Genomic DNA, 15555 nt, shown 5'->3' with positions numbered 1-15555 from the left:
TGCAGAATGATAAGGACATCCTCAAATTGCTTCCAGTCTTATTGGGCAGATGAGAAACACCTGGCAACTAAAGCATATGTACCCAGCATGGCCAGCATGTCTCGGTGGTTGAGTGTTGACCTATGAACCAGGAGGTCACGGTTCGATTCCTGGTCAGGGCACATGCCCGATCGGGGGCTTGATCCCCAGTGTGGGCATCCAGGAGGCAGCCAATCAATGATTTTCTCTCATCATTGATGTTTCTCTCTCTCTCTCTCTTCCTCTCTGAAATCAATAAAAAATATTTTAAAAATCTTAAAGCATATGTACCCATTTCCAAAATACTGAAGACTGATAACGCTTAGTTGTACATACATCAAAATTCAAAAGAACACTGGTTGAAACAGCAGAGAAGTTTATTTCTTGCTCATGTGAAAAAATTGGTGCAGCCACAGTTTGGCAGTTCCTCAAAAAGTTAAACATAGAGTTATCATATGACCCAGAAATTCTTCTCCTATGTAGCTATGCAAGAGAATTGAAACATAATTCCATACAGAACGTGTACACTAATGTTTACAATAGCATCTATATAATAAAAGCCTAAGCGACCGTTACAGCGCAACAACCAGAATGACTGGTTGCTATGATGTGCACGGACCAGCAGGGGGCAGATGCTCAATGCAGGAGCTGCCCCCTGGTGATCAGTGCGCTCCCACAGAGGGAGCGCCACTCAGCCAGAAGCCAGGCTCAGGGCTACCGAGTGCAACAGAGGTAGCGGGAGCCTCTCCTGCCTATGTGACAGTGCTAAGGAGCAGCGAGCAGGCGGGTGGTAAGGAGCGAGGGCTCCTGGACTGTGAGAGGGGGTAGGCCTGGCTGAGGGACCCCCTCACCCCCAGTGCATGAATTTCATGCACTGGGCCTCTAATTTTTTATAATAGCCAAATTGTGGAAACAACCCAAATGTCCACCAACTGATAAATAGATAAAAACAAAATGTGGTATATCTGTGCAGTGGAATATTATTGAACCCTAAAAGTGCTGATACATGCTGCAACATGGAAATACCCAGAAAACATTGTGCTAAGTGAAAAACAACAACCAGACACAAAAGGCAACATATTGTATGATTCCATTTACATGAAATATTTAGAATAGGTCAATCCATACAGACAGAAAGCAGATGAGTAGTTGCTAGGGGCTGGGGAGGTCAGAATGGGATTGACTGCTAATGAGTACAGGGTTTATTTTAGGGATGATGAAAATGTTCTAGAATTAGTGGTGATGGTTGAACAGCTTTGTGAATATACCCAAAACCTTAAAAACCATTGCAATGTACACTTTAAATGAGCAAATGATTATGTATATGAATAATATCTCAATAATGTTACTGAAAAATACTAGAACTACAGAGGCAAAAATGGATGACGAATAATCAGAGGACATGAAGCAGAGATTGGAAAAGTACCTTCTATTAGTTTTTGAACTCCCCACCCCCCACCAGTTTCATCTCCAGGCCTCAGGGCGATCACCCCTTTCTTTCTCATGTATTAGGTCTCCTTCCTCTCCCCTTTCCCTACTACAGTAAGCAGATTGTTCACTACGTGAGGCTGATCTGGCCCCAGACAAGGAGAGAGCTGGTGGTTATGATCCCTATGGAGATAAAATGGAGAATGTACTGATGGAAATAGAGAATGGAATAGAACTCACACCCCCTGACTCCTGAGGGTGTCCCCACTTGAGAGGAATCTATGGTTCTGGGAAACAAATGTCGTTGGGAGTCCCTGGCACAGAGGTGTGAGCCTGATACATCCCTAAGGCCCATCATGCAGTTTACCCATTTGTTTGGAGGATGAAGAACCTTGGGGCAGAATGTCAAAAGGTACCTGTGTCCCTTCTCTCCATGGGGATATGAACTAGCGGTGTCTGTCCCTGCTCAGGTGGCTGGCCTTGCTCTGGGCCCTTGGGCTAGTCACCTTCCCTCCTGTTCCTCATTAACACACATTCTGATGTCTCCCTCACACCACGGCTTTGTTCTTTGTTGTTGTTGTTAATCCTCACCCAAGGATATTTTTCCATTGGTTTTTAGAGAGAAGAGAAGGGAAAGGAGAGACGGAGAGAAACATCAATGTGAGAGAAGCACATCGATTGGTTGCCTCCCTCAGGTGCCCCGAACAGGGCCAGAAATTGAGCCTGCAACCAAGGTACGTGCCCTTGACCAGAATCAAACCCAGGACCCTTCAGTCCTCAGGCCAGTGCTCTATCCATTGAGCCAAACGGGCTAGGGCACGGGGCTTTATTCCTGATCTGTTTCCTGTTCTTCTAGTGCTGTATAGACCAAGGTACTTTTTCTCTTACAGACAAGACACTACTCCTCACACCAGTGTAACAGTTATTTCACTTGTAATAGAACTTTATCAACAGTGCAGATTGGATCAGGCTCCATGCCTTCCCCTCTGACTGTCCTTCCCACGTACATGGATTCCTAGGTGGTGCAGAGATGTGTGGAGGCTGTCAGAGATGGCAGAGTCATTATAAAAGATAGCGTCCCAACTGTCACAGCCAGAAGAAGTGGAAAGAGACGTGATAAGTAAATGTCATATGGCATCCTGGATGGGATCCTGGAGCAGAAAAAGGACATTAGGTAAAACGAAGAAAACATAAATAAAATGCAGACTTCAGTTAATAATAATGTCTCAATATTGGTTTATTAATTGTGACAAATGTGCCATACTAATGTAAGATGCTCATCACAGGGAAAACTGGGTTTGGAATATAAGAGAACTCTGTATTGTTTCTGAAATTTTTCTATAATTATAAAATTATTCTAAAATTAAAACTTTATTAACCTCCCCACTCCCCAAATATAGTGTCCTCACCCCCATCAGAGCAGACCATTTTATTTTATTTTATTTTTTTATTTTTATTTATTTATTTATTTATTTTAAATATATTCCACCGATTTTCTACAGAGAGGAAGGGAGAGGGACAGAGAGTCAGAAAGTTCGATGAGAGAGAAACATCGATCAGCCGCCTCCTGCACACCCCCCACTGGGGACGCGCCCGCAACCAAGGAACATGCCCTTGACCGGAATCAAACCTGGGACCCTTCAGTCCGCAAGCCGACGCTCTATCCACTGAGCCAAACCGGCTTCGGCAGAGCAGACCATTTTAAAAGAGTGTCATCTAATATGCCTGCTTTGAAGGGTGGTTATGGACACACCTATATCCTCAGGGCAGCCTGGGAAAGTTTCCTTTGCCCTCTCTCTATAAAAGATAGAGTTTTGAAGCTTGGGTGAGTGGATAGGAAGATGGGGGCCCTGGAGCAGAAGTGCACATTCTGGCCCTAGAGTGAGTGAGGCCTTCAAGAACAGTGAGTGACAATGAGTAAGCCTGTGCAGCCCTGGGCCATGTCCAAAAAACTAACAGGGAAGGATCAATCCATGAAGGGAGTTGAGGTAATTTTGCTTCCGGGGCAGAGCCAAAGGGCAGGAGCTGACAGTGTCGCCAGCCTTTGTGCCAAACTTGAGATTTTGCCTGAGAACAAACAGGGGCTGATGGCGTATACACCGTGCAACTGGTTGGGTCAGGCCCTGGGGTCCCCGGCCTCTGTGCACAACGGGCCAGCACACTTCTCCTGACAGACTGCTAAAGGCAGACAGGGTTAGAAAGAAGCCTGGCCAGACAAGCTGCCTCTGGAACTACTGCCTTCAAGCCAGGCTGCCCCCTTTGAAGTAGTCTTTTCCTGTCTCTACCCTCCACCCTGCAGCTGAGTTCTGCCCTCCCTGTTGGTAATGACACCCTCCAGGCCTAGCTCTCGCTTAGCTCCAGCAGGCTGATGAGCCCACAACCTCCCATCTGACCCACATCCTGAGTCCTGTGCCTTGGAGCCCTCAGGCTTCCACTCCTTCCCCCGCCCCCTCCCTGCTCACATTAACTGCCTTGGGCCAGAGTCCAGGCCAGCTATCCTACATAATAAAAGGGTAATATGCAAATTGACTGTAATGGCAGAAGACCAGGAACAACCGGTCGCTATGATATGCACTGACAGGGGGCAGATGCTCAGCGCAGGAGCTGCCCCCTGGTGGTCAGTGCACTCCCATAGGGGGAGCTCCACTCAGCCACAAGCTGGGCTCACAGCTGCAAGCCCAGCAGTGGTGGTGGGAGCCTCTCTCCTCCATGGTAGCGCTAAGGAGCGCTAAGGATGTCCGACTGTGAGACATCCCCTGAGGGATCCTGGGCTGCCAGAGGAATGTCTGACTGCCAGCTTAGGCCCACTCCCCGGAGGATCAGGCCTAGGCCGGCAGGTGAACACCCCCCGTGGGGTCCTGGACTGCAAGAGGGGCACAGGCCGGGCTGAGGGACTGCCCCCCCAAGTGCATGAATTAGCATGCACTGGGCCTCTAGTAAAATAATAAGAAAAACCAAAGTCAAAGTGGTCCAGGGGCTTTTTTTTTTTTTTAATTTAAAATGTTTATGGATCCAGAAGTGGGCTGGAGAGTTGAGAAGTAGGATGAGAAACCACACAATAATATTTATTTTCAAATGTGATATGAAGTTTTCTAATTTCAGCACCATACTGCTAATGATATTCAAGTCCTGACACTAGAGGCTCAGTAATGTCCCGATGAAAATGCTTGGATGGATAAAACTGGCTATTTCCCCTGGACAGTGATGCCCAGTTTGTTCTTGAGACATCCAGTAATGATTAGAAGTATCCCCCTGCCAAAACCGGTTTGGCTCAGTGGATAGAGCGTTGGCCTGCGGACTGAAAGGTCCCAGGTTCGATTCCGGTCAAGGGCATGTGTACCTTGGTTGCGGGCACATCCTCAGTGGGAGGTGTGCAGGAGGCAGCTGATTGATGTTTCTCTCTCATCGATGTTTCTAGCTCTCTATCCCTCTCCCTTCCTCTCTGTGAAATATCAATAAAATATATTTAAAAATATTTAAAAAAAATAGAAGTATCCCCCTAAGCAGCTCTAGGCTCAGCTCTGGCACCTGTGTCTTAATTAGGTGAGTTTTTAGTTACCCATTTTTTCTTAACAGAGTGTTTTGTTATTTTATGCAATTAGAAGGAGGTAGCTCACAGCAGTCATCACATGGCAGAAGAGATAGGACAGAAAAGATCATTAACTCTACTTTACTGTACAAGTCCCAGCAGTAATTAAGAATGTACAGGAACAGCACAGCTTCAAGTATTTAGTTGACAGTCTCTAATAACAACACCAGCAGTGTGGTGCACTTCATAAGAGTAAAAGTGATTAGTTTGCTATATAACCTAATCATTGTAAAAATGTAATTCTCATAACAACATTTGCTATTACTGTCTTGTAAATTTTTTAAAATATCTTTTTATTGATCTCAGAGAAGAAGGGAGAGGGAGAGAGAGATAGAAACATCAATGATGGGAGAGAATCATTGATTGGCTGCTTCTTGCACGCCCCCTATTGGGGATCGAGCCCACAACCTGGGCATGTGCCTTTGAGCAGAATTGAATCCGGGACCCTTCAGTCCGCAGGCCGACACTCTATCCTCTGAGCCAAACCGGCTAGGGCTATCTTGTAAATTTTGATACATCAAGTTGTGATGCAGCACAGAAGCCAAAATAAGTGTGTCCTCCACACAGTCCTTCATCTGGTGTGGGTGGAGTGGGGCAGAACCCAATTTTCAGTAAGTTCTTATTTTTTCATTACCTGGATGCATTCTAGGAATAAATGCTGCAGAAGCTAATTCTTTCAGCAGAGAAGTAGTTCTAGAAAGAAGATTAAGATTCCCATGAGGTATTAAGGGGGATTTAAAAGTTTCCATTTATCCAAAAATTCAACTTAAACATTTTTTGGGCTACTTGAATGTGTGAGGACGTGGGCCAGATGCTAGATACAAAGGTAGTGCGACACTGCTTCTGCCTCAGAAGCTTCTTTCTTACCCTGGATCATTAGTCACTGATGTCCCTCCCCGCCGGGCACTTGGTCACTGGCTAGAGGTTAGGTGTGGTCATGTCCCTTATGTTGACCTATAGGAACTCTTGTGTGATTCCTTGACTTCCTCCTCCCAACAAGTGACCAGTGAGTTTTCTTTTTTTGTTTTTTTATAAACAAAGCCATTTTATTATTTTTTAAAATATATTTTTATTGGTTTCAGAGAGGAAGGGAGAGGAAGAGAGAGATAGAAACATCAATGATAAGAGAGAATCATTGATCAGCTGCCTCCTGCACGCCCCCTACTGGGGATCGAGCCCACAACCCAAGCATGTGCCCTTGACCAGAATCGAACCTGGGACGCTTCAGTCTGCAGGCTGACGCTCTATCCACTGAGCCAAACCTGCTAAGGCGAGTGAGTTTTCTTTTTAACTGCATCATATTTAGCCCATCCTGCCTATTATAGAAAGTAAGTTAGACTTCCCACCACCCCTGGTGATGGACCGTCCGCGAGATGACAGATGCAAAGGCACAGTGGTTGGCATGTAATAGGCCTCAGTGAAGGGTACTTTGCTTCTCCCTTTCTCATTTAGAATCTCATGAAAAATGGGAATTCTTATTTATCAAAAGAAAGCCGAATCCATGTGTATTTTCACTATAGTAACATAGAGAAATTTTTATACAAGAGATTTCTTCATTTGAGAATTGGATAATGGCAGGGATGATTTTATAGTTATCACTGGAGTCTGCTAATTGTCTCCCAATATGTATTCTCCTCTTCTCCCTCAGTAATAGCATCTCAGTATTTAGGTGGGTAGTATTAGGCCTCAAACTAAAAGACATTTGCCAAATTCCCTTGCAGCTATGCAAAACCATTGACTACTAGACAGGAAGATATTAAAAGAAAGTGTGGGCAAGGAGACACCTGATTGGTGGTGTTGCTCTTATATCAATCAGGGCCAAAGCAGAAATGCAGTCCTTATTTCATCCTAGTTTGATGCCTGTCTTGGTGGCCAGAGCTGTTTCTTACCTGAGGAACATTAAAAAAAAGAAAAAGAAAAAAAAAGAAAAAAAAGAAAGAAAAGAAAAGAAAGTGTGTGATCTCTATAAAGGCTGTTTTTAAGGGATGGAGCACCCTTATTTTTCCTTTGCTCCATTCTGCTACCTGGGATGTAGATGCGGTGGCTGAAGCTCTAGCAGCCCCTGTTGGACCATGAGGATGAGAGCCCCATTCTAGGGATGGTGGCGAGTGAGCCGGAAGGCACTTGGGTCCGTGGTCACTTGGTGGAGTGCCATATAAGTCATGACTGTCTATTTCTGGATGTCTTCTAGGTGAAAGAAAATAAATTTTTAATTTGTTTAAGCCACTGGCTTTTTAATTTTTATTTTAACTAATTAACTTATTTTATTTTTAATTGTGGTAAAAATAACATAAATTTAACCATTTTTAAGTGTATAGTTCAGGAGTGTTACTTATATTCACATAAACTACTGTTGTTTTAACTTTTTTTTAAAAGTGTGAATTCAAACCTAATCCTAACAGAAGTTCTTGTAACTGACCTCCAATGAACGAAATGGTTAAATATACGACACTCTTTATTTCTTTAGTCGTTGCCCTATCACATGAATGCTCTGGCTACTGAAATATTCTCTAAGAATATAATAAGTGGTTCTCAAACTTCGTGTGCATCAGAATCACCTGGCAATTTCTGGATTCTGCTCCCAGAGTTTCTGATTGAGGAGGTCTGGAGGAGGGCCTGGGAGTGTGCATTTCTCACCGTTTTCAGGGGCCGCCGGTGCTGCTGGTCTGGGTGATCACTTTGAGAACCGCCCATCTAAGTAAGGACACCAGTCTTCTGTTTCTACCAGCGAGCTGGATGTTACCAATTGTGTTTGTTCTCAAATCTGTTGATATGTGTTATACTTGTGAATGTCTTTAGAATTGTAATGATGTAAACCTGTTTACGTGCCAGCCTGTTTATATGTAATGTACTTGTAGATTTTAATTTAGATCCTATATAATAAAAGGCTAATATGCAATTGACTGAACGGCGGAATGACCAGTTGCTATGATGTGAACTGACCACCAGGGGGCAGATGCTCAACACAGGAGCTACCCCCTGGTGCTCAGCCAGAAGCTGGGCTCACAGCTGGCAAGTGCAGCAGCGATGGCAGGAGCCTCTCCCGCCTCCTCGGCAGCACGAAGGACCCCTCGGGGGATGTTCACCTGCCGACTTAGGCTGGCTCCCCATAAGGGGTCCCAGACTGCGAGCGGGCACAGGCCAGGCTGAGGAACCCCCCCGCCCCCACCACCAGTGTACAAATGTTGTGCACCGGGCCTCCAGTGTTACATAAGGTTATGAAAAAGTAGTTGAAAAAAGAATTGTTACTCTGAAACTAAGCTGAGTGCTTTGGAACTACTTACTATAGGTACTCACTAAAATAATGCAATACAATAAGTTAGGTTTGGTAGGGTAACTGTTAAAGATCAGAAAAAAAAATCTATAAAAATTTAGAGGAATCATAAACTCAAGTTGCTTTAAAAGGGCTTTTTAAATTATTGTTTTATTTTAAACAGATCAAGTCTATAAATTGTAAATGATGTAGGATGGCTGTGATTTAGTCACTAGAGACAAAACAGAAATTCAATCAGGGCATCCAGTCTTTACAAAAAAACAAACAAAAACAAAAACTTTTGGAAAATTGGCAAACGAGTGTTTGCTTAAACATCGGAAATTAAAAGACAAGTGGAGCTATTTTGTTACGTAGAAAGCACGTAACATAAGACACTTAATTTGGAACGGCTGTATTATTATTATCTGTATTCTTCGGAAAAACGTTCTCATCACTCTTCGATGTTACTTCTGGGATGGCCCTTGGCCATCATCTCCTTTAGCCTTCTTATTTGATAGATGAGGAAAATAAGGTCTGGAGAGGGAAAGTGACCAGCCCAAGGTCATTCTGTTGGTTAGAGTCAGAGCCAGAACCAAAGAATCTGGACTTTTACAATATACCATGACACTTTTTCCTGCCCCCCTAAAAAACAAACAAGCAAAAACAAACAAACAAACAAACAAACAAACAAACCCTCAAAGGATTTGCCTTAAGCAATGTCCTCAGTGCCTGGTGGGATCTTCAGGGGCCTTTGAATCCTGACAGTGGTGGTAACAATGAAGCTGATCTTCCTCTCTTATTTTGCTTGTAAGATTCTTGACTCATCATCAATCAAATATTTACCATCAAAGGGAAGTAATTGTATTTCCTAAAAATTATTTTTATTTATTTCAGAGAGGAAGGGAGAGGGAGAGATAGAAACATCAATGATGAGAGAGAATCACTGACTGGCTACCTCCTGCATGCCCCACACTGGGGATTGAGCCCGCAACCTGGGCATATAGCCTGACGCTCAACCATGGAGCCACACCAGCCAGGCCGTATTTGCGGCTCCAGTGGGACCTACATAATAAGTCACAGGAAACATTCCCATCTCAGTTAATAGTCTATTGAAATTCTATTAGAAATAAATGACGGTGGATGTGTTTTCGCACAGTGACATAGTTTGTTCCATAATGAATCAATAGATGTAGTTGTCCCCCTTTCCTTGACAGGTGTAGATTTGCAGAATTACAGAAAGTTTGTACAGATATCAAAGCAAAAAGAAAAACACTAACTTTCAACTTGATACTGTTAAAAGTTAGGACCATCAGGAAAAAAACTCCAAATAATTTGTTTAGAAGACCTGGGGGAAAATTGAAACTTTTCCTTTACTGAAAACAATCCAATTTTATGTTTCCTCTCCTGTATATTCACTCCTCTCCTTGTCTTTCTGACTTCAGGGTTGGCAGGTGGGGTAACATTACCAATTTGCAGTGTTTTATCCGTATTTGTTTTCTCTAGATGGCCATGAGGATTTGGTTGTTGGGGCTGGTGAACACCTATGTGCAATGTGAATAACTTATTAGCCCTGTGCATTTCTAGCTAAGCCTGTGACTAAGAAGTTCAGGACCAGTGTTTTATGGTAAGTGTGCCCTTTCTAAACATCATCCGTGATGTGATTAGAGCAGCATGATGTTCTTTTGTTTTCGCAGTGGGTTTAAGGAACAGCAGCCTAGGACTTTGAGTTCATCCCCTCCCAGAGGCAAAGATTGAAACAACTCCCTGAACTCGTCCCGGTTGCCTCCCTCCCACAAATGACTTCGATATTTGTTGCAGCTGCCTGGGTTTTCAGCGCCCTCCTGGCCCTCTTGGTCCCTGAAGAGGCAATTGCACATCTTGCCGCACATGTCCAGTAGCCCTACCTTTGTGCAGCTGTTTACTGAGGAGTAGAATGTTCTCTGCGCACAAAAGCAGCCGCTGAAAGGAACAGCTTCGGGCAGAGGGAGGGAGCTGGCCGCCGCAGCGCCGGCTGCACCAGCTCCAGCGGAAACAGAAGCTGCTAACCCTGCCTAGGAAACTAATGGAGCGTCCCTAAGAAACCCAAACTCCAGCTTGGCTCACCCCAGCTCTCTCCCCCACCTCCAGACCCCCAGGTGAGACTAAAACAAACCAACAAACCCCCGAGACAGCCCAGTCAGCCTGTGTATCATCCAGAATTTGACCTGAATCTTAGCATGTTTTATTTTGTGCCAAGAAATGCTGTCACTACTGTTTTCTTTTGTTTTCCAGCAATTTATTTTTTTGTAGTAACTTAAAACATTTCCTCTGGGGATGGGGTGAAAAAGGTCGGATATAAATGTTTACAAGTGCAAACTCCGTTGGCTTAATTCAGTGTTTGAGAGTTCAGAAATGCCTACTGCTAACCAGGTTACCCTCACCAGGCCTCCGACTGCCTCCTAAGAATGGTGGCCCAGGGCCAAGGCTACGAATGTGATGCTGCCATTTGTGGGGTCTGTTTCAGCATTTATATTTAAATATAATTCCGTCTAAGAATTTTTAATTGGAGATTTCGCCTTGAGGTGCTCACGCAAATCAGAGGAGGCGCCAAACCTAGTTATTTCGCTTCGCAACCAAGCTTTCTGTCAGGGCTTTCTTTCCCCTGCGGTTCTTGCCCCGAAGCGATCTGTAAAGGGAACCCACTCTGATACAGTTTGAAAAGTGCATTTTGTACTTGGCTCTTTCTTTGATCGAATTAATCTGGGCTTTTTTGTAGTTCTAAATGAGGCCTATGGGCTGACAATGTAGCTGTTTAAAGGGGATTTTAGGGGATAATAGCCAATGCAAATAGTGCCATGAGAATGGCAACTTGCTTTTGCACTTTCAATCACATAATAACAGCAAAGAAAGCTTTTAAAATGAATTGAAATTTTGTGGCTTGCCATCTGGGATTATTTGGGGAAACAGTTCTGAAAACTGCAGTTGGGCAAAAGAATGGTAGTTGGGTCTGCTCTTAAACTGACATGTTTCAGATGGCAACCTTATGCTAACTGGTGCGGAGTTGGCTAGCATTTTTTTTAAATTTTATTATTTTCCTTCTCTTGGATTATCTGCAAAAATTCTCTTTGATTGCTGGTATTTGGGTCTGAAAAACTTTGCTATTGTTGAAGAATTCAATTCAACCGCTTGCAGCTGCTGATCCCCTCATTGTTCCACTCGTGATGTGTACGCGTCTCAGATGAATGTAGCCAAGCCTTTTAGTGCCTTAATAGGTGTCTACATAAAGGTCATTTATTCGGCGGCACTTGTTTTAACAAAAGTTTATACACAAACAACAACCACAGCTAAAACATTCACGTTAATCAATTTCCTCCTGATGCAGAACTCGAAAACTGCCTCCAGACATGGCGCAGGCACGAAAAATGTTTTCTGTGGATGATGTTGTAAAGAAGCAAATAGATTAAGCTATTTCATCAAGGGCAAAACATAATGGTTTCAACACCGTTTCTCGCGGAGATCTCCCATTCTGCTGTTTCTGTGTCTATGTAGCTATGTCCTGTTGAGGACAGAGAAATGCTTAGGATGGAGTGAGTTTTAGCTCTTCGCTTGATGTTCACCCTGGTTTGGAAGCTGTTCTCCATGAACTTCTGGTGGCTGCCAGCTATGGCCTCTGCAGGAAAGGATGCGGAGGTGATGCCAGAATCTGGAGAAAATTGCATAAAGGGGTACAATCAGTTACCTAGAATGCGCAAAAAATAAATCATTTCTTTGCAGCTGTAAGCTTCCTTGCTATACAAAAGAAAAGGCACAGCCACCCCTTCCTACCTGAAAACCCCATAGAAGGCCATTTTTAGGATGAAGTAAATGATGAAAATCAGCGATGCAAATGCTGATGAGGATGCTGACATGCTAACTAAACTTCTGGGTGTTGTGGGCTGGGGGTGGGGTTGCGGGAGGGCGGGGGAGGCAAACAAGGGTTTCTATGGGATCTTGGTGCTTCCTTTTGGTGCTGTGAGGGGATTGCCCAGCACAGTGGACATCGTGTGGGAGTAACAAAACTCTGGCCACCTGGGGGAGTGGGGATGCCCGCCCACCGTCTCCCTGAGCAGATCCCAAAGAGCTTGCCTCAGCCACCTGGTGATTTTTTTTTATTTTTATTTTTTTAAAAAATATATTTCATTGATATTTTACATAGAGAGGAAGGTAGAGGGATAGAGAGCTAGAAACATCGATGAGAGAGAAACATCGATCAGCTGCCTCCTGCACACCTCCCACTGGGGATGTGCCCGCAACCAAGGTACATGCCCTTGACCGGAATCGAACCTGGGACCCTCCAGTCCGCAGGCCGACGCTCTATCCACTGAGCCAAACCGGTTTCGGCAGCCACCTGGTGATTTAGAGAAGGGCCACATTCTATGATCTATCTCAGGATGATGGTACCTGTTTATGGCCCTGTATCCCCAGATTACGGAGGAAGTAAAAGTAAACTACTGAGTGGCCTCTCTAGTTTATTCTCCTGGGCTGTGTTGGTTTGCCTGCTCCTTAATCTTTCAATCTCCAGGCTTACATTTGAGAAGTTAAGGATTCAAGTCCTTAGCTGCTGTGGGGGTCTTGTGAAGGTCACAAAGCTCTGTGATTTGTCCTCTGGGTGTGGTTCCGCCCCTTCCTCCAACCTCATCTGAGGGTCTCTTCCCTAGCTGCACTCTCCCAGGGAGAGGCCCCTCCCAATGGAGCCAGCTGATTCTGTCCCACAACTTCTCAGCCTTTTGGGCTGGACAGGTGCTTCTCAAACTTTATTGAGCATGTGAATGATCTTGTATCTTGTTAATATGCACATTCTAATTCTGTTGTTCAGGGATAGGGCTGAAAATCTGCATTTCTATAAAGCTCCCTGATGATGCTGATGCTGTTAGGGGCTCCAAATTCTAACTTGCCTGGAGATGAGGTATAGCTCTTATTCTTCCAGAGCCAAAATATTTGTCAATCACCGGAGGAGTTTTAAGAATGCCCATTGGTGCCATTGGGGATTTCCTGACTCTTCACTCCAGTAGCATTTTTGGAGATTGGTCAGGGAGTTTTAGAGAGGCTTATCTTGTGATTTATCTTGCACCTAACTTGATTCTTCAGTTCCTAGCAGGAGACGCAGAGTAAATGATACCTGGTCCCAATTTTGATCATTTCATTACTTGTCACTCATATTTTTAAAATTACCAAATAGCTATCAGATGCCTACTGCATGCAGGCAGGTGCTATATGTCCAGTGGTGGCAAACGGATCTCATCTCTGTTCTAAAGGAGTTTACCTTCTAGGAGGTCTCAACCCTGGCTGCCCATTGGAATCACCTGGGGGGTTTTTACAACTAATAGATACCTGGCTCCACTGTCACTCTCCCAGAGGGTCACATTTAACTGGCCTGGGATGGGGCCTGGTCATCAGCATTTTGAGGCACTCCTCAGGGGAATCTCGTGTGAATCCAGGACTGAGGACCCCTGGCCTAAACTAAAAGGATGTGGGTGAGAACCGTGAGAATTGCTACCTCGGGTACAGACACCAAAGCTTGAAGAGGACAGTGGGATGACTGTGTAAGTGGAACTCTCCCTGGCAGCCTGCCTTTCCCAGCATCATGCCTGTCACAGTAAGAGAATGGCAGTTAGCATGTGTGCCCGTTAGAACTTTGTAGGATCACAACTGCTCATGTGTCTGTGACATCATGTCCTGATTCTGTGTCATAGGTTGTGGTATTTCTCTGACACTAGACCCTCTACTGTGCAGCTGAAGCTGCTTTGGAGCAAAAAAAGGACTTGACTCCATTGTTCTAGTCAGGGTGACCAACTGTCCTGGTTTGTCTGGGACTGAGGGGTTCCCCAGGATTCGGGACTTTCTAAAGCTAGACCAGGAAAGTCCTGGACAAACTGGACCACCCTAGTCCTCGTGCAATGACTCCTGCTGCAGGTTCTCAAATTTGACACAAAAAGCAGGACTCATAGAAGGTAAATTTGAGAAATTGAACTTCACCAAATTAAAAATGTTTGCTTTATGGAAGATTATGAGAAGAGGATGAGAAGATAAGCTTCAGAGAGAAAATATTTTTGAACCACATATCTGATAAAGTATTAGTATCTAGAATAAATAAAGAATTTGAAAATACCATGCTAAGCAAAATAAGTCAGACAAAAAGTTAAGAACCATATGATTTCATTCATGCATGGGATATAAAACTGAGAGCAACAAATGAACAAACAAGAAAAACAAAAACAAAAACTCACAGACACAGACAACAGTATGGTGGTTACCAGAGGGATGAAGGAGAGGGTAAAGGGGGTCAAATATATGGTGATGGAAGATGATTTGACTTTGGATGGTGGGCACATAATGTAATATGAAGATTGTGCATTATAGGATTGTACACTTGAAACTGATATAATCTGATTAACTAATGTCACCCCAAAAAATTTAATAAAAAGAAATTTTTTTTTTCAAAACTCAATAGTAAAAAACAAACAATGCAGTTAGGAAATGGGCAAAAGACATGAACAGACAGTTCTTCAGTGACGAGGACATACAGGTGGCAAATAAGCCCACGAAAAGATGTGCAATATCAAACACCCGTCAGAAAGAACGTGTGCACCCTATGTTCATAGCAGCATTATGTACAATAGCTAAGATCTAGAAAGCTCAAGTGCCCATCAGTAGATGAGTGGATGAAAAAGCTGTGGTACATTTACACCATGGAATACTATGTGGCTATAAAAAATAAGGATCTCTTACCCTTTGCAACACCTGGAGAGTATTATGCTAAGTGAAATAAGCCAGTCAGAGAAAAACAAATATCACATGATCTCACTCCTGTGTTGAATCTAATGAACAAAATAAACTAACAAAATAGGTCCAGAGGGATGGATGCATGGAACAGACTGACAGATCTCAGAGGGGAGGGGGATGGGAGGAAAGGAAAGAGATAAACCAGAGAACTTACATGCATACTAGTATATGCATAGTCCAGCTGTGGGCAAACTATGGCCTGCGGGCCGGATCCGGCCCGTTCGGCTGTTCTATCCGGCCCGTGGAGCCGAAAGAGCGGAGGGTTCTCTTGCTCTCCCCTCCGCTCCTTTACTTTGAATTTATATTAGTTCACACAAACACTCCATCTATGCTTTTGTTCCGGCCCTCCGGTTCAGTTTAAGAACCCATTGTGGCCCTCGAGTCAAAAAGTTTGCCCACCCCTGGCATAGTCCTTGGACACAAACAATATTGTGGTGAAGATCTGGAGTGGAATGGGAGCTGGGTG

General features: G+C 44.1%; 1 protein-coding gene across 1 annotated transcript in view; it reads left to right on the top strand.

Moving 5' to 3' along the window:
• The first annotated feature begins 10140 nt into the window (after positions 1-10140).
• Positions 10141-15555, top strand: part of ZNF800 (zinc finger protein 800) — a 161881-nt gene continuing 156466 nt past the window's right edge. Inside the window, exon 1 of the mRNA XM_080664039.1 lies at positions 10141-10423. The gene's annotated coding sequence lies outside the window, so the exon portion shown is untranslated. The remainder of the gene's footprint in view (positions 10424-15555) is intronic.

Source organism: Plecotus auritus (assembly GCF_963455305.1).
Source record: "Plecotus auritus genome assembly, chromosome: 4".
Taxonomy (NCBI): domain Eukaryota; kingdom Metazoa; phylum Chordata; class Mammalia; order Chiroptera; family Vespertilionidae; genus Plecotus; species Plecotus auritus.
The sequence above is the reverse complement of the archived record's forward strand: the minus strand, read 5'-3'. Positions and strand labels throughout refer to the sequence as shown.